The sequence below is a fragment of the Oncorhynchus gorbuscha genome, linkage group LG18, assembly GCF_021184085.1.
Source record: "Oncorhynchus gorbuscha isolate QuinsamMale2020 ecotype Even-year linkage group LG18, OgorEven_v1.0, whole genome shotgun sequence".
Taxonomy (NCBI): domain Eukaryota; kingdom Metazoa; phylum Chordata; class Actinopteri; order Salmoniformes; family Salmonidae; genus Oncorhynchus; species Oncorhynchus gorbuscha.
Window position 1 is genome coordinate 36,650,895 of NC_060190.1, and position 25,577 is coordinate 36,676,471.

Below are 25,577 nucleotides of genomic sequence, written 5' to 3' on the forward strand. Positions count from 1 at the left end.
GGAAAACGAACAGAAGGAAAAGCAAAATGACAAGACAATATAAGACAAAACATGACAGTACCCCCACTCACCGGCGCCTCCTGGCGCACTCGAGGAGGAATCCTGGCGGCAACGGAGGAAATCATCAATCAGTGAACGGTCCAGCACGTCCCGAGACGGAACCCAACTCCTCTCCTCAGGACCGTAACCCTCCCAATCCACTAAGTATTGGTGACCCCGTCCCCGAGAACGCATGTCCATGATCCTACGTACCTTGTAAATAGGTGCGCTCTCGACAAGGACGGGAGGGGGGGAGGGAAGACAAACGGGGGTGCGAAGAAAGGGCTTGACACAGGAGACATGGAAGACAGGATGGACGCGACGAAGATGTCGCGGAAGAAGCAGTCGCACAGCGACAGTATTGACGACCTGGGAGACACGGAACGGACCAATGAACCACGGAGTCAACTTACGAGAGGCTGTCGTAAGAGGAAGGTTGCGAGTGGACAGCCACACTCTCTGGCCGCAACAATACCTAGGACTCTTAATCCTACGTTTATTGGCGGCTCTCACAGTCTGTGCCCTGTAACGGCAAAGTGCAGACCTCACCCTCCTCCAGGTGCGCTCACAACGTTGGACAAACGCTTGAGCGGAGGGAACGCTGGACTCGGCAAGCTGGGATGAGAACAGAGGAGGCTGGTAACCCAGACTACTCTGAAACGGAGATAACCCTGTAGCAGACGAAGGAAGCGAGTTGTGAGCGTATTCTGCCCAGGGGAGCTGTTCTGCCCAAGACGCAGGGTTTCTGAAAGAAAGGCTGCGTAGTATGCGACCAATCGTCTGATTGGCCCTCTCTGCTTGACCGTTAGACTGGGGATGAAACCCGGAAGAGAGACTGACGGACGCACCATTTCAAACGACAGAACTCCCTCCAAAACTGTGACGTGAATTGCGGGCCTCTGTCTGAAACAGCGTCTAACGGGAGGCCATGAATTCTGAACACATTCTCGATGATGATTTGTGCCGTCTCCTTAGCGGAAGGAAGTTTAGCGAGGGGAATAAAATGTGCCGCCTTAGAGAACCTATCGACAACCGTAAGAATCACAGTCTTCCCCGCAGACAAAGGCAGACCGGTAATGAAGTCTAGGGCGATGTGAGACCATGGTCGAGAAGGAATGGGGAGCGGTCTGAGACGACCGGCAGGAGGAGAGTTACCTGACTTAGTCTGCGCGCAGTCCGAACAAGCAGCCACGAAACGGCGCGTGTCACGCTCCTGAGTCGGCCACCAAAAGCGCTGGCGAATAGACGCAAGAGTGCCTCGAACACCGGGATGACCAGCTAACTTGGCAGAGTGAGCCCACTGAAGAACAGCCAGACGAGTGGAAACAGGGACGAAAAGAAGGTTACTAGGACAAGCGCGCGGCGACGCAGTGTGCCTGAGTGCTTGCTTAACCTGTCTTTCAATTCCCCAGACTGTCAACCCGACAACACGCCCATAAGGAAGAATCCCCTCGGGATCAGTAGAAGCCACAGAAGAACTAAAAAGACGGGATAAGGCATCAGGCTTGGTGTTCTTGCTACCCGGACGGTAAGAAATCACAAACTCGAAACGAGCGAAAAACAACGCCCAACGAGCTTGACGAGCATTAAGTCGTTTGGCAGAACGGATGTACTCAAGGTTCTTATGGTCTGTCCAAACGACAAAAGGAACGGTCGCCCCCTCCAACCACTGTCGCCATTCGCCTAGGGCTAAGCGGATGGCGAGCAGTTCGCGGTTACCCACATCATAGTTGCGTTCAGATGGCGACAGGCGATGAGAAAAATAGCGCAAGGATGAACCTTATCGTCAGACTGGAAGCGCTGGGATAGAATGGCTCCCACGCCTACCTCTGAAGCGTCAACCTCGACAATGAATTGTCTAGTGACGTCAGGAGTAACGAGGATAGGAGCGGACGTAAAACGTTCTTTTAGAAGATCAAAAGCTCCCTGGGCGGAACCGGACCACTTAAAACACGTCTTGACAGAAGTAAGAGCTGTGAGAGGGGCAGCAACTTGACCGAAATTACGAATGAAACGCCGATAGAAATTAGCGAAACCTAGAAAGCGCTGCAACTCGACACGTGACCTTGGAACGGGCCAATCACTGACAGCTTGGACCTTAGCGGAATCCATCTGAATGCCTTCAGCGGAAATAACGGAACCGAGAAAAGTAACGGAGGAGACATGAAAAGAGCACTTCTCAGCCTTCACGTAGAGACAATTCTCTAAAAGGCGCTGTAGAACACGTCGAACGTGCTGAACATGAATCTCGAGTGACGGTGAAAAAATCAGGATATCGTCAAGATAGACAAAAACAAAGATGTTCAGCATGTCTCTCAGAACATCATTAACTAATGCCTGAAAAACAGCTGGCGCATTGGCGAGACCAAACGGCAGAACCCGGTACTCAAAATGCCCTAACGGAGTGTTAAACGCCGTTTTCCACTCGTCCCCCTCTCTGATGCGCACGAGATGGTAAGCGTTACGAAGGTCCAACTTAGTAAAGCACCTGGCTCCCTGCAGAATCTCGAAGGCTGATGACATAAGGGGAAGCGGATAACGATTCTTAACCGTTATGTCATTCAGCCCTCGATAATCCACGCAGGGGCGCAGAGTACCGTCCTTCTTCTTAACAAAAAGAACCCCGCCCCGGCCGGAGAGGAAGAAGGCACTATGGTACCGGCGTCAAGAGACACAGACAAATAATCCTCGAGAGCCTTACGTTCGGGAGCCGACAGAGAGTATAGTCTACCCCGAGGAGGAGTGGTCCCCGGAAGGAGATCAATACTACAATCATACGACCGGTGAGGAGGAAGGGAGTTGGCTCGGGACCGACTGAAGACCGTGCGCAGATCATGATATTCCTCCGGCACTCCTGTCAAATCGCCAGGTTCCTCCTGAGAAGTAGGGACAGAAGAAACGGGAGGGATGGCAGACATTAAACACTTCACATGACAAGAAACGTTCCAGGATAGGATAGAATTACTAGACCAATTAATAGAAGGATTATGACATACTAGCCAGGGATGACCCAAAACAACAGGTGTAAACGGTGAACGAAAAATCAAAAAAGAAATAGTCTCACTGTGGTTACCAGATACTGTGAGGGTTAAAGGTAGTGTCTCAAATCTGATACTGGGAAGATGACTACCATCTAAGGCGAACATGGGCGTAGGCTTCTCTAACTCTCTGAAAGGAATGTCATGTTTCCGAACCCATGCTTCGTCCATGAAACAACCCTCAGCCCCAGAGTCTATCAAGGCACTACATGTAGCACCCGAACCGGTCCAGCGTAGATGGACCAACAAAGTAGTACAGGATTTTGATGGAGAGACTTGAGTAGTTGCGCTCACCTGTAGCCCTCCGCTTACTGATGAGCTCTGGCTTTTACTGGACATGAATTAACAAAATGTCCAGCAACTCCGCAATAGAGGCACAGGCGGTTGGTGATCCTCCGTTCTCTCTCCTTAGTCGAGATGCGAATCCCTCCCAGCTGCATGGGCTCAGTCTCTGAGCCAGAGGAGGGAGATGGTTGCGATGCGGAGCAGGGAAACACCGTTGATGCGAGCTCTCTTCCACGAGCCCGGTGACGAAGATCTACCCGTCGTTCTATGCGGATGGCGAGAGCAATCAAAGAGTCCACATCTGAAGGAACCTCCCGGGAGAGAATCTCATCCTTAACCACTGCGTGGAGTCCCTCCAGAAAACGAGCGAGCAGCGCCTGCTCGTTCCACTCACTAGAGGCAGCAAGAGTGCGAAACTCAATAGAATAATCCGTTATGGACCGTTCACCTTGGCATAGGGAAGCCAGGGCCCTAGAAGCCTCCCTACCAAAAACTGAACGGTCAAAAACCCGAATCATCTCCTCTTTAAAGTTCTGGTACTTGTTAGAGCAATCAGCCCTTGCCTCCCAGATAGCTGTGCCCCATTCTCGAGCCCGGCCAGTAAGGAGTGAAATGACGTAAGCAACCCGAGCTCTCTCTCTAGAGTATGTGTTGGGTTGGAGAGAGAACACAATCTCACACTGCGTGAGAAAGGAGCGGCACTCAGTGGGCTGCCCGGAGTAGCAAGGTGGGTTATTAACCCTAGGTTCTGGAGGCTCGGCAGGCCAGGAAGTAACAGGTGGCACGAGACGAAGACTCTGGAACTGTCCAGAGAGGTCGGAAACCTGAGCGGCCAGGTTCTCCACGGCATGGCGAGCAGCAGACAATTCCTGCTCGTGTCTGCCGAGCATGGCTCCTTGGATCTCGACGGCAGTGTAACGAGCGTCTGAAGTCGCTGGGTCCATTCCTTGGTCGGTTCCTTCTGTCATGCAGGTGAAAGAGGACCCAAAAGCGACTTGGCGAAAACAGAGTCTTTAATCCAGTAAAGTAAATACAATCAAAAAACACAACTTTCACTCGAAATGACGAGGACAAACTGGAGACTCGATCTTGAACAGCAGGTGAACAGCAGGTTGCCTCGGGAAGGCACTTGAACCAAACAGACTCAGACACCTGCTCACCACGCAGCATCTGAGGAAAACACGACACGACAGGGCGATACACAAGCACAGCACGGTGAATTCTAGACAAGGAACCGACAGGGCAGAAACGAATAACAAGGAGAGAAATAGGGACTCTAATCAGGGAAAAGGATCGGGAACAGGTGTGGGAAGACTAAATGATTGATTAGGGGAATAGGAACAGCTGGGAGCAGGAACGGAATGATAGAGAGAAGAGAGAGCGAGAGAGTGAGAGAGGGAGGGGGAGAGAGAGGGATAGAAAGAGGGAAAGAACCTAATAAGACCAGCAGAGGGAAACGAATAGAATGGGAAGCACAGGGACAAGACATGATAATAAATGACAAAACATGACAGTTGACGCGAGCTCTCTTCCACGAGCCTGGTGACGAAGATCTACCCGTCGTTCTATGCGGATGGCGAGAGCAATCAAAGAGTCCACACTTGAAGGAACCTCCCGGGAGAGAATCTCATCTTTAACCACTGCGTGGAGTCCCTCCAGAAAACGAGCGAGCAGCGCCGGCTCGTTCCAGTCACTAGAGGCAGCAAGAGTGCGAAACTCAATAGAGTAATCCGTTATGGATCGATCACCTTGGCATAGGAAAGCCAGGGCCCTAGAAGCCTCCCTACCAAAAACTGAACGGTCAAAAACCCGAATCATCTCCTCTTTAAAGTTCTGGTAATTGTTAGAGCAATCAGCCCTTGCCTCCCAGATAGCTGTGCCCCACTCTCGAGCCCGGCCAGTAAGGAGTGAAATGACGTAAGCAACCCAAGCTCTCTCTCTAGAGTATGTGTTGGGTTGGAGAGAGAACACAATATCACACTGGGTGAGAAAGGAGCGGCACTCCGTGGGCTGCCCGGAGTAGCAAGGTGGGTTATTAACCCTAGGTTCCGGAGGCTCGGCAGGCCAGGAAGTAACAGGTGGCACGAGACGAAGACTCTGGAACTGTCCAGAGAGGTCGGAAACCTGAGCGGCCAGGTTCTCCACGGCATGGCGAGCAGCAGACAATTCCTGCTCGTGTCTGCCGAGCATGGCTCCTTGGATCTCGACGGCAGTGTTACGAGCGTCTGTAGTCGCTGGGTCCATTCTTTGGTCGGATCCTTCTGTTATGCAGGTGAATGAGGACCCAAAAGCGACTTGGCGAAAACAGAGTCTTTAATCCAGTAAAGTAAATATTCAATACTCCTAGACAATTCGGAGAGGTAAATAAAGCATAAAGAACAATTCCACTCGTAATGACGAGAACAGACTGGAGACTCGATCATGAACTGCAGGTTGCCTCGGGAAGGCACTTGACCGTAGCAGACTCAGACACCTGCTCACCACGCAGCATCTGAGGGAAACACGACACGACAGGGCGATACAAAGACACAGCACGGTGAACAATATACAAGGATCCGACAGGACAGAAACGGAAAACAAGGGGAGAAATAGGGACTCTAATCAGGGGAAAAGATAGGGAACAGGTGTGGGAAGACTAAATGATTGATTAGGGGAATAGGAACAGCTGGGAGCAGGAACGGAACGATAGAGAGAAGAGAGAGAGAGAGGGAGAGAGAAAAAGGGGAACGAACCTAAAAAGACCAGCAGGGGGAAAACGAACAGAAGGAAAAGCAAAATGACAAGACAATATAAGACAAAACATGACATATAGAAACAGTATCTAGTCAATTAGATAGTATAACTAGCATGATATTCAAAATAATCATGTTCAATATTTGTACAAAAATCCCAATCGAATCAACGTTTATTCATCATTTGCACAGGACCAAGAGGTGTATAAACTGTGCAATGAACTGCTTAATTGCTACCTCTCAACACTGCAATTAAATATCAAAAGAGGTAAATAAAAATGACAACAGTAATACACTTCAAAAAATGTCTAATGCAGAGACGGGCGACTTGTAGCCCGTGGGCCTCATGCTGCAGAGGTCTCCCTTTTGTAGGGCAGAGGATACATTTTTAAGAAAATAATTAAAAAAACATTCACATTAATATACAGTGGAGCAAAAAAGTATTTAGTCAGACACCAATTGTGCAAGTTTTCCCACTTAAAAATATGAGAGAGGCCTGTAATTTTCATCATAGGTACATTTCAACTATGACAGACAAAATGTAGAGAAAAGAAATCTAGAAAATCACGTTGTAGGATTTTTATGAATTTATTTGCAAATCATGGTGGAAATAAGTATTTGGTCACCTACAAACAAGCAAGATTTCTGTCTCTCACAGACTTGTAACTTATTATTTAAGAGGCTGCTCTGCCCTCCACTCGTTACCTGTATTAATGGCACCTGTTTTAACTTGTTATCAGTATAAAAGACACCTGTCCACAACCTCAAACAGTCACACTCCAAAATCCACTATGGCCAAGACCAAAGAGCTGTCAAAGGACATCAGAAACAACATTGTAGACCTGCACCAGGCTGTGAAGACTGAATCTGCAATAGGTAAGCAGCTTGGTTTGAAGAAATCAACTGTGGGAGCAATTATTAGGAAATGGAAGCCATACAAGACCACTGATAATCTCCCTCGATCTGGGGCTCCACGCAAGATCTCACCCCGTGGGGTCAAAATGATCGCAAGAACGGTGAGCAAAAATCCCAGAACCACACGAAGGGACCTAGTGAATGACCTGCAGAGAGCTGGGACCAAAGTAACAAAGCCTACCATCAGTAACACACTACGCCGCCAGGGACTAAAATCCTGCAGTGCCAGACGTGCCCCCCCTGCTTTAGGCAGTACATGTCCAGGCCCGTCTGAAGTTTGCTAGAGAGCATTTGGATGATCCAGAAGAAGATTGGGAGAATGTCATATGGTCAGATGAAACCAAAATATAACTTTTTGGTAAAAACTCAACTCGTCGTGTTTGAAGGACAAAGAATGCTGAGTTGCATCCAAAGAACACCATACCTACTGTGAAGCATGGGGGTGGAAACATCATGCTTTGGGGCTGTTCTTCTGCAAAGGGACCAGGACGACTGATCCGTGTAAAGGAGCAGCCTCTTATATTATTATTATTATTATATTATTATTATTATTATATTATATTATATTATTATATTATTATAAAGGAAAGAATGAATGGGGCCATGTATCATGAGATTTTGAGTGAAAACCTCCTTCCATCAGCAAGGGCATTGAAGACGAAAAGTGGCTGGGTCTTTCAGCATGACAATGATCTCAAACACACCGCCCGGGCAACAAAGGAGTGGCTTCGTAAGAAGCATTTCAAGATCCTGGAGTGGCCTAGCCAGTCTCCAGATCTCAACCCCATAGAAAATCTTTGGAGGGAGTTGAAAGTCCATGTTGCCCAGCAACAGCCCCAAAACATCACTGCTCTAGAGGAGATCTGCATGGAGGAATGGGCCGAAATACCAGCAACAGTGTGTGAAAACCTTGTGAAGACTTACAGAAAACGTTTGACCTCTATCATTGCCAACAAAGGGTATATAACAAAGTATTGGGCTGTATATACAAATATACACACAATACCAGTCAAAAGTTTGGGGTCACTTAGAAATGTCCTTGTTTTTGAAAGAAAAGCACGTTGTTTTGTCCATTAAAATAACGTCAAATTGATCAGAAATACAGTGTATACATTGTTAACGTTATAAATTAATATTGGAATATCTACATAGGCCTACAGAGGCCCATTATTAACAACCATCACTCCTGTGTTCCAATGGCTCATTGTGTTAGCTAACCCAGGTTTACCATTTTAAAAGGCTAATTGATCAATAGAAAACCCTTTGGCAATTATGTTAGCACAGATGCAAACTGTTGTTCTAATTAAAGAAGCAATACAACTGGTCTTCTGGAGCATCAGCAATTGTGGGTTCGATTAGAGGCTCAAAATGGCCAGAAACAAAGTGTCACGACTTCCACCGAAGGTGGCTCCTCTCCCTGTTCGGGCGGCGCTCGGCGGTCATCGTCGCTGGTCTACTAGCGGCCACCGATCCTTTTTCCTTTTCTTTTGGTTTTGCCTGTTTTGTGTTTTCACCTGGTTTCATTTTGGTTAATTAGGGGGTATTTGTCTCGACATTTCCTTTGGGTTTTTGTGCGGGATTTTTTCCGTTTACTGCGTGTTTCGCTAGTTCATGTTTTACAGGTGTTTTTTCTCTGGACTGTGTCTGAGTGTGTTTCATGGCTACTGCTGTAGTCAGGTGTCCTGTGATTTTTGAGCTGGTTTATTGAACACCCTTTTCATTCTGAACTTGTTTCTCCTGCGCCTGACTCCACACCCACATCTCCTTAGGGAGTTCTGACACAAAGACCTTTCTTCTGAAACTTGTTAGTCTGTTCTTGTTCTGAGAAATGAAGGTTATTTCATGCGAGGAATTGCCAAGAAACGGAAGATCTCGTACAATGCTGTGTACTACTCCATTCACAGAACAGCGCAAACTGTCTATAAGCAGAATAGAAAGAGGAGTGGAAGGACCCAGTGCACAACTGAGAAAGAGGACAAGTACATTAGTGTCTAGTTTGAGAAACAGATGCCTCACAAGTCATCAAATGGCAGCTTCATTCAATAGTACCCGCAAAACACCAGTCTCGACGCCAACAGTGAAGAGGCGACTCCGGGATGCTGGCCTTCTGACTATTGTTGGTGGGCTAGAGGGCCCACTAACAAAATGTTACTTGGGGTCCCTAAAAGGCTAGGGCCGGCTCTTACAGCATTTGTGGTTATGGATGTGGGTACACAGACCTGCAAGCCACTGCGGCCCCTCATGTGTTCAGATTTTTTTTTTTCCCCATCAAAGTTGCCATCCCTAGTCTACTGAAATAAATCAATACCCAGCTGTGAGTCACGCTTGTCAAAGACAACCGCAAGACCAGTGTCTCTCCCAGGCCTAGTGATTCACTGAGGCCAATTCCATCGCCATGATGACCAATGCCTGTATCCAAGCCATCCTCCCTCATCTTTCTTTTCTCCTTCTTCTCATCCTCTCTTCTCAGTGTGCATGCATGCTTGTGTGTGTGTGTGTGTGTGTGCCTGTGATGTGAGTGTTTCTGTCAGGTTGTTGTTTCTGAAGATCTATATTTATCCTAGGGTGGTTAATTATAACCTGGACCTAGACAACAGGCATCAGTGCCTGGTGAGAAGAGATAGGCAATCCAGACATCGTTTGGTGTGTGTGTATGTGTGTGTGCTTGTGCGCGTGCATGTGTTTATGTGTGTCCTTATCGTTTCTAGGTAGCAAACTTGATGCCATTAACGTCTTTGCGTGCCAGGGTGGAGAGTTGCACGTTGGCAAGTGCTAGGGGACCTCCACCTGAAGAGAGGATGCTGATGCAAAGCCATGGCAATACCATAGTAACAGTAGCGTCAGTACCAGTAGGGTATACTGTATGCACATTGAGTATACAAAATATTAATAACACCTGCTCATTCAATGACAGGCTGACCAGGTGAATACAGGTGAACTCTATGATCCCTTATTGATGTCACTTGTTACATCCACTTCAATCAGTGTAGGTGAAATTTGAGGAGACAGGTTAAACAAGGATTTTTATGCCATCAGACAATTGAGACATGGATTGTGTGTTATTCTGGGTGAATGGGCAAGACAAACTATTTAAATGCCTTTGAACGGGTTATGGTAGTAGGTGCCAGGCGCACAGGTTTCTGTCCAGAATTGCACCGCTGCTGGGTTTTTGACGCTCAAATGTTTCCCATGTGTATCAAGAATGGTCCACCACCCAGCCAATTTGACACAACTGTGGAAAGCATTGGAGTCAACATCGGCCATGCCCAGACTAATTGAGGCTGTTCTGAGGGCAAAGGGACATACATTATTACAGTTTTATGGGTTAAATATTAAGATAATGCTGTAAATGTATGCAAAACCCTTGCCCTCTTACCCTTCTTAATATCCTCGTCTTTCTCTTCCCCCTATCTCTCTAATGTTTATATATTTTTTAAACATTTTGTCAGGAAATGCAGCTCAGTCTTGGGTTCTGCTGTGGTGCAGTGGTTGCACAGCCTTTCCTCTACATGGAGCCAGGTTTTCCTATGTCAATGGCAAGGCTGTGCTCACCGAGCCTACATTTTGTAAAGGTCTCCAAAGGTTTTGATCAGTAACCATGGTCAAATAGTTTTGCCTTGGGGTACTGTCGATTTAGGGCCAGTTAGCACTGCATTTTGCTATGTTCTTGTGCTTGTGTTTCCCAATAAGCAATGTAGTTTTGTTTTGACTGTGTAATAATTTGATTTATTTTCATTGATTGGATGTTCTGGTCCTGAGGCTTCAGTGTGTAAGTGTAACAGGTTTGTGAACTCAGCCACAGGACCAGCTGGATGAGGGGCCTCTTCTTTGCTCAGCTCTTGGCATTGCAGAGCTTAGTAATGATATGAGAGGGGGTCACTGTATTTTAGATGTTTCCCAAACTTAATTGCTCTTTTTGGAGTTTTTATTATTTGTGGATATTGGACTAACTCTGCCCTGCATGCTGTAGTTTTCCTTTGGACATGTAGGAGAATCTTACAGAACTCTGCATGCAGGGTTTCAATGGGGTGAAATCTTATTTTGCAAGTGGACCTCACACCTCGCTGCCGTAATGTGGAATTGGTTCAATGACACATTCAATTAGTTTTAGCCAAATTTTAAGAGGTATTTCAATTTGAGTTTGTTTTCAATGGCATAGAATACCCTGCGTGCTTTCTCTCTCAGTTCATTCACTGTGTCCAGTTAAGACAATTTTTAAAAGTAATTGTGGTATGTGCAATACTCTACATATTTTGTACTAATTGAGAACTTTGGTCTAATTCCCTGAGATCTGGATCTTCTCAGGAAAATCATAATTTTTTTTTTTTGGGGGGGGGGGTTACTGCCAGGTCCCAGGTCTGGCAGTACTGCTCCAGCAGGTCCAGGCTCTGCTGTAGGCCACATGCGGTGGGTGACAGGAAGGCACAGGTCATCTGCGAAAAGCAGGCATTTAACCACTGAATTGTGGAGGCTCTAACATCAGGGGCTGAGGATTTTACTAGAATAGTGGCCATGACGTTGATGTAAATATTGAAGAGCTCTAGGCTCATATTGTAAACCTAGTGAAAGGCCCACCCCCCCCCCCCCCCCCAGTTAAATATATATATATATATATATATATGCCATTTAGGACTTACAGTCATGTGTGCATACATTCTACGTATGGGTGGTCCCGGGATCGAACCCACTACCCTGGCGTTACAAGCGCCATGCTCTACCAACTGAGCTACAGATGGACCACATAATTATATTATTTTCTTCCCAATTTTGATGCTGCACGTTTTCCCAGTATACATTCATTTAATTATGTCATATGTTTTACCCCCTACACCACTTTCAATAACTTTTTAGAAGAGTCCTGTATGCCAAATACAATCAGATGCTTTTTGGAAGTTGATAAAGCAAGCATAAATGTTTATCAATCAGGGTGTGTAGGGTGCAAATATGATCGGTCGTACTTGTTTTGGTATAAATCCAATTGGTCTTCTACCTAAGAGATCTCTCGCTTTCTACTTGTCCTCTCTCTCCCATTTCTTCTAGCTGTTATAAGGGATGCAGGTCATTGGCAACATGAGTCTGGATTGAAGATGTATGATTACCTGCTGTCCCGGGCTCCGCCTGGAGGGGGATCGGCAGTGAGGAGAGCTGAGCGATGAATAGAGAGAGAGAGAGAGAGAGAGAGAGGAGGGGAGGGGAGGTGTATAAGGATGACAGTGTAATAGACACTGGTGAGGGGGTGTAACCGGTGTTCATGGAATACTCCTCTCTCCCTCGCTCCATTGAACACGGTGCAGAAGGCAACGGGAATGACGAACAGGGAACGGACAGATGTGCCAGACGAGTGCAGATGTTCTCAACCGTTAAAACGGCAAACATGTCCCCTCTCTCCTTTTCTCCCCCCCTCATTATTTCCATCCCATTTCCTTGAACCTTTCTCTTCTACTATCCTGTCCCTCCTTCCTCCCCCTCCTCCCCTTCATCCCCCCATCTCCCCCATCCCCCACGTCCCTGAACACAAGCTTCCTGTGATCCTGATGCTTTCTGATCTAATTTGTACACAAATTGTGTGTGTGTGTTTGTGTGTGTGTGTTTGTGTGTGTGTGTGCATCCATTAGTTCGTAAGTGTGTGTGTGTGTGTGTGTGTGTGTGTGTGTGTGTGTGTGTGTGTGTGTGTGTGTGTGTGTGTGTGTGTGTGTGTGTGTGTGTGTGTGTGTGTGTGTGTGTGTGTGTGTGTGTGCGTGTGTGTGTGTGTGTGTGTGTGTGTGTGTGTGTGTGTGTGTGTGTGTGTGTGTAAACACCAAGGCCACGGATGTAGGGATACAGTACACAGTGTGCTTGACTAGTCAAACATGCCCTGGGGTACATTGGCGACACTTCTCTCTCTCTATGTCACTGAGTCTCTTCCATGTCAGGAAGAGGTAGACTACCTACCATCTTACAGATACGCTTCCTGTTATGCTCTGCTCTGGGCATCTACAACTCATACTCTCTCTGAGACAATGGTACAGGAGCCCCTTCTCTCTCTCTCTCTCTCTCTCTCTCTCTCTCTCTCTCTCTCTCTCTCTCTCTCTCTCTCTCTCTCTCTCTCTCTCTCTCTCTCTCTCTCTCTCTCTCTCTCTCTCTCTCTCTCTCTCTCTCTCGAATAGTAAGAGAAAATAAATTAACAGATAAATATTGGTGGTATTTACATTATGGTGTTTGTTCTGGTTGCCCTTTTCTCATGGCAACGGACCACATATCTTGCAGCTGTGCTTGCACACTGTGGTATTTTGTCGAACAGATATGGGAGTTTATCAATGTTTGATTTGTTTTCAAATTCTTTGTGGGTTTGTGTGATCTGTGGGAAATATGCATCTCTAAGGTGTTCATACATTTGGCAGATGGTTAAGAAGTGCAGCTCAGTTTCCACCTCATTTTGTGGGCAGTGTGCCCCAGAACCAGCTGGCTGAGGGGAGTCTTCTCTAGGTTAATCTCTCTGTAGACGAAGGCTTTGTGATGGAATGTGTAAGCATAATTACTACAACCACCTAAAAGGAAGTTAACAGCTCTTTTCTGGATGTTGATAACTAGCAAGTATAGTATAAAGTATATTTTTACAGAATTCTGCATGCACAGTCTCAATTGGGTTTGTCCCATTTTGTAAATTATTGATTAGTGATTAGTGATTAGTGGACCCCAGACCTCACAACCACAGAAGGCAATGGGTTCTATAACTGATTGAAGTATTTTTAGCAAGATTCTAATTGGGATGTCAAGTTTTATGTTCCTTTTGAAAGAGTAGAAGGCCCTTCTTGACTGGTCTCCCAAATCATTCACAGCCTTGTGGAAGTAATTTATATATTTTTTATTCAACAAAGCATGAACATAATGGCGCCGACGACATGGCTAGCGTTTTACATTCTCCCAAACAATTGTTGCTATTTGGTTATTTTTGGGGGCGTTTTGTGTAACTTATTTTTTTAACTTATTGTGTACATAATGTTGCTGCTACCATCTCTTATAACCAAAAATAACTTCTGGACATCAGAACAGCGATTATTCACCGCGGACTGGAATATACTTTTTCCTTCAACGAGTCCGACGAGAAGGATATCCTCTTTCACTAGAACAGGCCCAGATCCACGCCTTTGCGTGAAGAAAAATGCAGGAAAAGGGGCCACAGATCAGGTAGCCTTTTGAGAATCCGTAGGTGAGCAAGTAAACTCCCACTGCCATCCATTCTTCTCGCTAACGTGCAATCATTGGAAAATAAAATGGATCACCTACAATTAAAATTATCCTACCAACGGGACATCTGATGTTTCACTGAGACGTGGCTGAACGACGATAAAGACAATAAAGAGCTTGCGGGATTTTCCATGTTCCGGCAGAACAGAGATGCTACCTCTGGTAAGACAAGGGCTGGGTGGGTGTGTCTATTTGTCAATAACAGCTGGTGCGCAATGTCTAATATTAAAGAAGTCTCGGGGTATTGCTTGCCTGAGGTAGAGTACCTTATGATTAGCTGTAGACCACACTATCTACCAAGCGAGTTCTCATCTATATTATTCGTAGCCATCTATTTACCACCACAGAATGAAGCTGGCACTAAGACCGCTCTCAACCAAGGCCATAAGCAAAGAAGAAAATGCTCACCCAAAAGTGGCGCTCCTAGTGGCCGGGGACTTTAATGCAGGCAAACTTAAATCAGTTTTACCAAATTTTTACCAGCATGTCACAAGTGCAACCAGAGAAAAAAACATCATAAACCACCTTTACTCAACACACAGAGATGCATACAAAGCTCTCCCCCGCCCTCCTTTTGGAAAATCTGACCAGAATTCTATCCTCCTGATTCCTGCTTACAGAAGCCATGGATCCAGATCCACATTGAGCTAAAGGCTAGAAATGCCACTTTCAAAGAGGGAGAGACGAATCCGGACGCTTCTAAGAAATCCCGCTATGCCCTTGGACGAACCATCAAACAAGCAAAGTGTCAATACAGGATTAAGATTGAATCATACTACACCGGCTCTGACGCTCGTCGGATGTGGCAGGGCTTGAAAACTGTTAAGGACTACAAAGGGAAACCAAGACGCGAGCTGCGCAGTGATGCAAGGCTACCAGATGAGCTAAATGCATTTTATGCTCGCTTCAAGGCAAGCAACACTGAAGCATGCACAAGAGCACCGGCTGTTCTGGGTGACTGTGTGATAACGCTCTCGGTAGCCGATGTGAACAAAACCTTTAAACAGGTCAACATTCACAAAGCCGCTGGGCCAGGACATGTACTCGGATTACCAGGACGTGTACTTCAAACATTTTCAACATCTCCCTGCATCTGTAATACCAACATGTGGACCAACTGTCAAGGAAGTGTCTTCAAATGATTACTAACATTTTCAACATCTCCCTGACAGAGTCTGTAATACCAACATGTTTCAAGCAGACCACCATAGTCCCTGTGCCAAGGAAGTGAAGGTAACCTGCCTAAATGATTACCGTACCGTGGCACTCATGTCGGTAGCCATGAAGTGCTTTGAATGGCTGGCCATGGCTCAAATCAACAGCATCCTCCCGGACACCCTAGAACCACTCCAATTCGCATACCGCCCAAACAGATCCACAGATGACTCAATCTCAATTGCACTCCACAATTTCCCACTTAGACAAAAGGAACACATATGTGAGAATGCTGTTCATTGACTACAGCTAAGCATTCAACACTATAGTGCCCAAGATGCTCATCACTAAGCTAAGGACTCTGGGACTAAACACCTCTCTCTGCAACTGGATCCTGAACTTCCTGATGGGCTGCCCCCAGGTGGTAAGAGTAGACAACAACACGTCTGCCACGCTGATCCTTAACACTGGGGCCCATCAGGTGTGTGTACTTAGTCCCCTCCTGTATTCCCTGTTCACCCACAACTGCGTGGCCAAACACAACTCCAACACCATCATTAAGTTTGTTGACAACACAATAGTGGTAGGCCTGATCACTGACAACGATGAAACGGCCTATAGGGAGGAGGTCAGAGAACTGGCAGTGTGGTGCCAGGACAGCGACCTCTCTCTCAATGTGAGCAAGACAAAGGAGCTGATTGTGGACTACAGGAAAAGGCGGGCCGAACAGGCACCCATTGACATCGACCGGGCTGTAGTGGAGCGGGTCCAGAGTTTCAAGTTCCTTGGTGTCCACATCACCAACGAACTATCATGGTCCAAACATTCCAAGACATTCATGAAGAGGGCATTACAAAACCTTTTCCCCATACGGAGACTGAAGATATTTGGCATGGGTCCTCAGATCCTCAAAAGTTTCTACAGCTGCACCATCGAGAGCGCCCTGACCGGTTGCATCACCGCCTGGTACGGCAACTGCTCGGCATCTGACCATAAGGTGCTACAGAGGGTAGTGCGAACTGCCCAGTACAACACTGGGGCCAAACTCCCTGTCATCCAGGAACTATACAATAGGAAAGCCCATAACATTGTCAGAGACTCCAGTCACCCAAGTCATAGACTGTTTTCTCTGCTACCGCATGGCAAGCGATACCGGAGAGTCAAGTATAGGACCAAAAGGCTCCTCAACAGCTTCTACCATAAGCCATAAGACTGCTGAACAATTAATAAAATTGCCACCGCACTATTTACATTGACACCCCCCTCTCTTTTGTACACTGCTGCTACTCGCTGTTTATTATCTATGCATAGTCACTTCACCGCCACCTACATGTACAAACTAACCTGTACTCCAGCACACTGACTTGGTACCGGTGGCCCCTGTATATAGCCTCATTATTGTTGTTCTTATTGTATTATTTAAAAAAATATATATTTTCTTAACTCTTATTGAACTGCACTGTTGTGCAGTAAGCATTTCACGGTAAAGTCTACACTTATTGTATTCGGTGCGAGTGTTGGAGTCTGCTGTTGCTGATAGTCTCTCTCTCTCCCTCCTGTGTGTATGTCTGTCTGGCTATCACAGAGCAGGCAAGCATAGTCTGTGGGAAGTTGTTTGGGGATGGGGGTGCTGTGATGCACTGTAGACTTCTATATTGGTCCGCTAATACAGGACAAGCAAAGGTCCAGTGCACTAGTTTTGTGCATTTTTTCAAACTAAATGTGTTTGCCAACATTTGTAACTTGAGTCTGATAATTGCTTGATATATGTTTTCTAGTTTCTTGAAATACTTTGCAAATGCAACTTAAAGCTGAAATGGTGTATTCATTATTTTTCCATTTTTGTAAATGCTCTTATCCAGAGCAATCATTTTCATATGTTTTTGTACTGGTGCCAAGTGAGAATCAAACCCACAACCCTAGCATTGCAAGTACCATGCTCTACCAACTGAGCCACGGCATCATATCACATCATCACAAACCCCTTGATGCCTCCATGTACTCAATTACTGTATTGTCCATTGTTCTTCTTCATGGTGATGGAAAGTATACAGGTACATACCTAGATGACCAGCCTATGTACAATACAATAATGTACATTTACATTAAGTGGTTTGTAAGGATCGTAAATGAATACTACACAAACAGTGGTTGCATTCCATGTTATTGTATGACGAAAAATATTTGATTTTATATGTATCTTAGGTGTCTTTGCCCATAACTTTGCACCTTTTGATGTAAATGCTTGAGGACAAGGTTTTGTTCTTTCTAGATTCCATTACAATGACAATCACAAAGAAAGGGACAGGGCAAAAACTCTTCCCGCTAATAGTAGTAAATGCCAAGTGCATTACTTTTGTGATTTTTGTATTTTTATTATTGTTTAAAAAAAATTCAGGGGGTAGTGCAGCACCCTCAGCACCCCTACTTGTCGTGGGTATGGCAAGCAGTAAACGAGTCACAGACAGTCATCCCACCACTCAGACAGTATAGCTAATGGCCGTCATTACCAAGACATGAGCTAGGATGATTTGTAATAGTGTAACTTGTAACTTCCCTGAACTGTACCAAAGTGTGTGGTGTGTGTGTGTGTGTGTGTGTGTGTGTGTGTGTGTGTGTGTGTGTGTGTGTGTGTGTGTGTGTGTGTGTGTGTGTGTGTGTGTGTGTGTGTGTGTGTGTGTGTGTGTGTGTGTGTGTGTGTGTGTGTGTGTGTGTGTGTGTGTGTGTGTGTGTGTGTGTGTGTGTGTGTGTGTGTGTGTGTGTGTGTGTGTGTGTGTGTGTGTGTGTGTGTGTGTGTGTGTGTGTGTGTGTGTCTTGGAGAGCATCCAAGGTAGACAGACAAGTAGACACAGATAGAACACACGTGTTGCTCCCAGGCTGAGTACAAGGTAACGCAATAAACAACCCTATAACCCTGACCCTGGGAAACCACACCAAGCTGGGAAGAGGGCAGATGATGAAGGGAGGCGGAGATGGAGAGAGAGAAATAGAGAGAGAGAGTGAGAGGGTGGCATGGGGAGAGGGAGAGAGAGGAAGAATGGTGATAAGGTTGAGTGTGGGACTCGAAGGGAGGAAAGACACAAAAAAATACAACCATTCAAATGTACATTACAAACAGATACAATCAGAGGTTGGGCAGGCTGGGGGGAAAGGGAGTATGGGACTGCAACAAGGGAGGTAGAAAAAGAGAGAGCCAGGCCAAGCATATACAACAGAACAGAAAAACCACAGGATTTCATGTGGCAAATCACAATATTTCAAATGAGTAGAAATGTCATGTTTTCACGTGTGTAGTTTCATGTTATCACATGTTGCTCTACATGTTGTCACGTTATCACTTCAACTTCACATGAGATCACGTGCAATTCATGTGTTTTTTACGTAAGGGACTACAACACATGATCCTACATATTATATGGAAGTCCCGCTACAATGCACAGCTCTCTAGATTTATACAACATGGGCTCCCTCTACAACATATATTCCTGACGTCTATGTCCCGCTGTAATACAAAACACTCCGGATGCCTACACCCCTGCCTGCTGCAACACTGGATGCTCCATATGAATGCCCTGCATATCTCTATATGAATGAATGTTCACCATATTCATACCCTGCATACCTACACTACCGTTCAAAAGTCTGGGGTTTAGAAATATCTCTGTGTTTGAAAGAAAAGCACATTTTCTTGTCCATTTAAATAACATACAATTGATCAGAAATACATTATTAATGGTGTAAATTGCTATTGTAGCTGGAAACGGCAGATTTTTGCGTTTCTAAACAGAATAGAAAAAGGAGTGGGAGGCTTCGGTGCACAACTGAGCAGTCTCAACGTCAACAGTGAAGAGGCGGCTCCGGGATGCTGGCCTTCTAGGCAAAGTTCCTCTGTCCAGTGTATGTGTTCTTTTGCACATCATAATATATTCTATTTATTGGCCAGTCTGAGATACTGTATGGTTTTTCTTTGCAACTCTGACTAGAAACCCAGCATCCCGGAGTCATCTCTTCACTGTTGATGTTGAGACTGGTGTTTTGCGGGCACTATTTAATGAAGCTGCCAGTTGAGGACTTGTGAGGTGTCTGTTTCTCAAACTAGACACTCTAATGTACTTGTCATCTTGCTCAATCCCACTGGATACCTTAACACTGTTCTCCAAGTGTTTTCCACACCCTGGGTTGATCCTCCTGCTCAACATCGTTCCTTTTCTACAAATGACACATTTAGAAGTTGCTCTGAACATCACATTTTGAAGTTAAAGGGATATTTCAGGATTTTGGCAAAATCTACTTCCTCAGCGTCACATCAACTCGTGGATACCATTTGTACGCCTCTCTGTCCAGTATGAAGGAAGTTAGAGGTAGTTTTGAAAGCCAATGCTAACTAGCATTAGTGCCTGGACTGGATCCTATCGGTATGTGCTATCATGCAAAGGTTTTGGATAGGGTTAAAACGTTGAATTTAGGCATTCATTCTGAATGGTTAAGGTAAAGGTAAAGGTTTGGGATAGGGTTAAAACGAAATAAAAATAAACAAGTGTCTACCACTGGATTGGACACGCAACCTTCTTATCCGGAGTGATGGGATTACACACACTGGGATTACGAACACTGGGATTTAACAGGCGACCTTCTGATCCGGAGTGATGGGATTACGCACATCCGTCACCCCCGTGCACAACGCCATAGAAAAACCCAAGCCTTCTTGATGGTAATAGCGCTCACTGTTGCCCCCAGTGGCCGGATTTGTAGGCATTTCCCGATGTCCTCAAGACCAGGGCAGACGTCCAATTAAGAAGTCAATCTTGAGCAATCTGCCTGGTTGAGGCCTGTATACTGATTACATAGTGATCATTTGAGGGCTTTTTGCAACCCTGGTTGTTTGTGTACCCATATGAATCTGGGTCTGGGCACACTACAAACACACACACACACACACACGTTGTTCTCCCTGGTATGATGATGGTGGGTATCTCAGAGGCAGGGTAGTTCTAACAGAGTAGCAGAGAGAGAACCGTCAGACTGATACTGATACAGTGCTGCTGCACTAAACTTATGTAAGACCCCTTCATCAATATTCTATCAGTGTTCTCATTGCATGGCCATGGTTGACTGAACCCAGTGAAACAGCAGCTAATACAATAGGGATGTTGCACATGACAGCAGCTGATACAGCTACACCAGATAGCCTCTACTGTAGTTTGACCTGATCACTTTGACAAGGTAAGCATAACAGACCTCACTTCGACACAGGTCTCTCTCTCTCTCTCTCTCTCTCTCTCTCTCTCTCTCTCTCTCTCTCTCTCTCTCTCGCTCTCTCTCTCTCGCTCTCACTCAAGCTTTAGTAAAATGACAAGGCCACTGAGATAATAAAAACAACAATAAAAGTCACAAATAAATAATAGGTATAGTGATTAGAGAAAGGGGAATATACATATCATTTATTAAAAATGAAATACAGAAATATCTCATTTACATATGTATTCACACCCCTGAGTCAATACTCTGTAGACGCACCTTTGGCAGTGATTACAGCCGTGAGTATTTCTGGGTAAGTCTAAGTGCTTTGCTAACCTGGATTGTACATTCTTTCTCCATTATTCTTTTCAGAATTCTTCAAGCTCTGTCAAGTTGATTGTTGTTCATGGCTAGACAGCCATTTTCAAGTCTTGCCATTGATTCTCAAGCTGATTTAAGTCAAAATGGTGACTTGGCCACTAAGGAGCATTTAATGTCATCTTGGTAAGTAACTCCAGTGTAGAGTTTGCCTTGTGTTTTAGGCTATTGTCCTGCTGAAAGGTGAATTTGTTTGCCAGTATCTTTTGGAAAGCAGACTGAACCAGGTTTTCCTCTAGAATTGTGCCTTTGCGTATAGCTGTATTCCGTTTCTTTTCATCCTAAGAAACTCCCTAGTTCTTGCCAATGACAAGCATACCCATAATATGATGCAGCCACCTCCATGCTTGAAAATATGAAGAGTGGTAGTCAGTGATGTGTTGTATTGGATTTACCCCAAACATGTGTGGTGCACAGAGATGGGGTAGTCAGTCAAAAATCATGATAACCACTACTATTGAATACTTAATGGGTCCATGCAACTTATTGTGTGAATTGATCAGCACATTTTTACTTCCCGAAATTATTTAGGCTTGCCTTAACAAAGGGGTTGAATATTGACATCAAGACATTTCAGCTTGACATTTTGTATTCATTTGTAAAAAATTCAACCAACAAAATTCCACTTTGACATTATGGGATATTCTGTATAGATCAGTGACACAAAAAAATAAATGTTAAATTCAGGCTGTAAAACAACAAAATGTGGAAATATTAAAAAGGTGTGAATACTTTCTGAAGGCATTGTAAATATTATAAGAGATTGACTGAGAGATTGTGTGTGTCTCCCATAACACATAACACATAGACACGTAAGCACTTCCACGGCAGAATGCATAATCTGTGAGAATATTTGACATGGGAATATCTCACACTCAGGTGACACCCCTCTGAGTGAAGGTGGTATGGACCATGAGATTTACTCTCACCATGGGGTTGAATAACTAGTGCACTCCCTGAGGGTGTGCACGTATGGCTCACACACACACACACACACACACACACACACACACACACACACACACACACACACACACACACACACACACACACACACACACACACACACACACACACACACACACACACACACACACACACACACACACGAGAACGCAATGCAGCCTCACTGGTGGCAACAAGATAGAGCAAGTACTGTATATTATACAACCTTCACATAAGAAGCTCAAGAAAAATCACACACACACATACAAATACACATCTAGCTGTAACTCAGTCTTAAGACACTAGTTAACCAGTCATACACACCGTACACACACACACACACCGTACACACACACACCGTACACACACACACCGTACACACACACACACCGTACACACACACACACACACACACACACCGTACACACACACACACACACACACACACACACACACACACACACACACACACACACACACACACACACACACACACACACACACACACACACACACACACACACACAGGCCAAGTGTTCTCGTTTAATAATTTACTTTGAAAAATGCTGTGAGCTGAGAGGTATCTGTTAGACATTATAGCCTTTTACAAGTCTAAACCATGCAGGGTTGAACCAAGTGTGGTCAGATAGGAATGAGCCTAGATACTGTAGATAGTATTGTAATGGTTGGGTGACCCCGATCATAAATAAGGTCTATTCCAGGTTCCAACTCCACCTCTGTGTCTGTTACCTCAGCCTGTACTTAGTGAACCTGCAGGTACGGTCAAGTTGGAACAACAGACCCAGGCTGCCCCTTCAGTTTGGAGCTCACAGCAAAACAACAGTCCTTGCAGTCCTGGCTCATATCCAAAGTGTTAGAGCTTACACAATTTCCATTAAGCATTTAATGAAGCATTCATGCCTTCATGAAAAAGAAAGTGTGTCGGTAGTGAAAAGTAAAGTCAAAGCAGTCCACCTCTGAAACGTAATCTTATAATCAAATGTGAACATGTAGTTTAGAGTCTCCACTCCCCTCTCCCTCTCTCATTGGTCTCTTTTTGAAACGACAGGTGTCATAAAGAAGGAGTTCTACAGGAATCCCAGCCCGAGGCTCCAGGTGCGTGCTCAAACTCGACTTCCATCCTGTCCCGTCTCCTCCCCTCCTCAGCCCAGAAGGGCCCCACCAGACAAGACGAAAGGGGCCAGCAACAGAAACAAAATCTCGCCTCCCTCCGCTAACAACAGCCAAAACAAAATCAGACCAGATCACCACCCTGTATTAGTACTGAGAACACGCAAACACCATGACATACCTGTACAGTCCGTCTGTCTCCTACACAGCACTTAGACCTGCATACCTGGCCTCACACTCTCCTATACTTAAACATTGTGCCATACAGTTTAATAACCCCACGTACTGTCTACTATCTAACCCCGAATACCTAGCTAATAATGAGAGTCACTTCCCTGAAACATTACAATACGAACCACAACGAAACAAAAAAAGCACGAAAAGGTCTTCAACATCAAAAAAAAAAGCATGTACTTGGTTGACATTGTTTCAACAGGGATCGCCAGATCCTGAAACATTACATTACATTACATTTACGTCATTTAGCAGACGCTCTTATCCAGAGAAACTACTGTGTTATAACACCATAACCACGAACAGCATTTTGTAGACCTACGCATTACTTCCAGTTCCAGTCCACACTGTAAATACCTGGCAGACTAAAGGTCTCCGGAAACCTCTGGCTGCTCTGCTCCATCCTCATGACTCATACTGTCTCACGCTCACACCTCCTCCCTGTACAATCAACACTGGGCAGCAGGATAACAGCATGGAGGGGAGGAGACTAATAACCTTTCAGTGGCCAGCACCACCACCACCACCACCACCACCACCACCACCACCACCACCACCATAACAATACAGCTGAGTAGGCTACCTAGAATACTGTGTCAGTCAGTACGAACATTATGTTTCCCTGTACTGTCTCTGAAAAGCTTTTGGGATACAAGTCATTGAAATATTTACTGGCGTTTAACTTTTTCTGTTGCGTAACAATCCCATTTAGGAAGAGTGGGAGCATTCTGACATCACGTGCATAAAGCAACTCATGCTGGGGCGACCGTTAAATGTATTTGGAAATCACTTGTGAAAAGGTACATTTCTTTTTTTTTTTTGCCTGTTTCTTCTGCAACTGCTATTTGCCTTTAAAACCATGCACATAGACATATGAAAGTCTACAGAGGAGCCAGTGTAATGGGCTGAACCCTCTAGCTGCTGGTATACAGTACATAGTCTACCGCTTCGTAGAACTGTCAGGCAAATGCCATGTCACCGCGGCTGTCACAACAGGTCTCGCATCAACACCGACACACAGAGACGCTGTGGCAACAACCAATGGCATACAGCAACGCTATCCACAAAGAAACACTGCAATACACCTACTGTACAACCCATACATTGTCTTAACCACCAAACCACACAAATGAGACCAGGTAATCCAAATATTTCAAGGAGAGATTTGACTAATTGTGGAATATTGCAAAACGGTATTGCATCACCTTTTCTGAAACAGACAGTTTGTTTGTAAATCCAAAGATGCGTTCGAGCTTGACAGTGATTGCGCTTTTATGGCGATAAATCTGGAATCCTTTTCGTTTATGGTACTAGAGAGGATTTGTTGATTTGTGACATATGTCTACTGACAGGGACTGTGTTGGGAAATAGCTCGAGCTGGTATTGCAGCGCCAAATTCTGAGATGGGGATTAATATGCATTGGCTGTGTTAAATAAATCATATGAATGAACTTGATATTATATATCATGCTGATATTGTGACGTGGTGCTAGGTAGGGGTTTATGTAAGACTGTTTGCTCTCCTGACCATCCCTCAGCTACTGCCTGGAAGACCAGAGAGGAATGCACTGTGGCAGGACACTCGCTCTCCTTCCATTTCTCTTTCTCTCCTTCTCTCCTTCTCTCTTTCACTCTGTCTCCCTCCCTCCCTCTCTCTCTCTCTCTCTCTCTCTCTCTCTCTCTCTCTCTCTCTCTCTCTCTCTCTCTCTCTCTCTCTCTCTCTCTCTCTCTCTCTCTCTCTCTCTCTCTCTCTCTCTCTCTCTCTCTCTCTCTCTCTCCCTCTCTCATGCTGTTTGTGTTTGTCTCCCTCTCTTTCACCGTTCTGTTTATTCATGAGCACTTCGGTGCAAAGTACAGTGTGAGCAAACACACACTCACACTCATAATCACACACACATGCATGTGCATGTACACACGGGCGTGCACACACACAAACACACAGTAAATATATGAGTTTGGTTTTGACATGCTGCCAGACATCTCTGCTTATTCCCTACTATCCCCCATTGTCCCCTAATGTCACTGGGTTGTATGAATGGCGATCACATGTCCCCCCAGCATCTACCCCCGGCCCCCCTGAAAAACATCACCCCGAATCCTGGATAGAGTATTTCAATGGCCCCAATATCACTTCTGCTCTGTCTGTCCAGGGTGAACAGCATATAGTGTACAAAACTCCCTCTCGCCTCACTGACCACCTGCCCCAAATGTTATCCCCCACCTCTTGGAAACTCAAGAAGTCCCCAAAAAATATTGCTTC

At 45.4% G+C, this 25,577-nt stretch overlaps 1 protein-coding gene across 14 annotated transcripts in view; it reads right to left on the reverse strand.

Annotated features, from left to right (window-relative positions):
* The window catches only part of LOC124002453 (pleckstrin homology domain-containing family A member 6-like), a 137,154-nt gene that overhangs the window by 38,291 nt on the left and 73,286 nt on the right, over nucleotides 1–25,577 (reverse strand). The gene's annotated exons all lie outside the window — the stretch shown is intronic.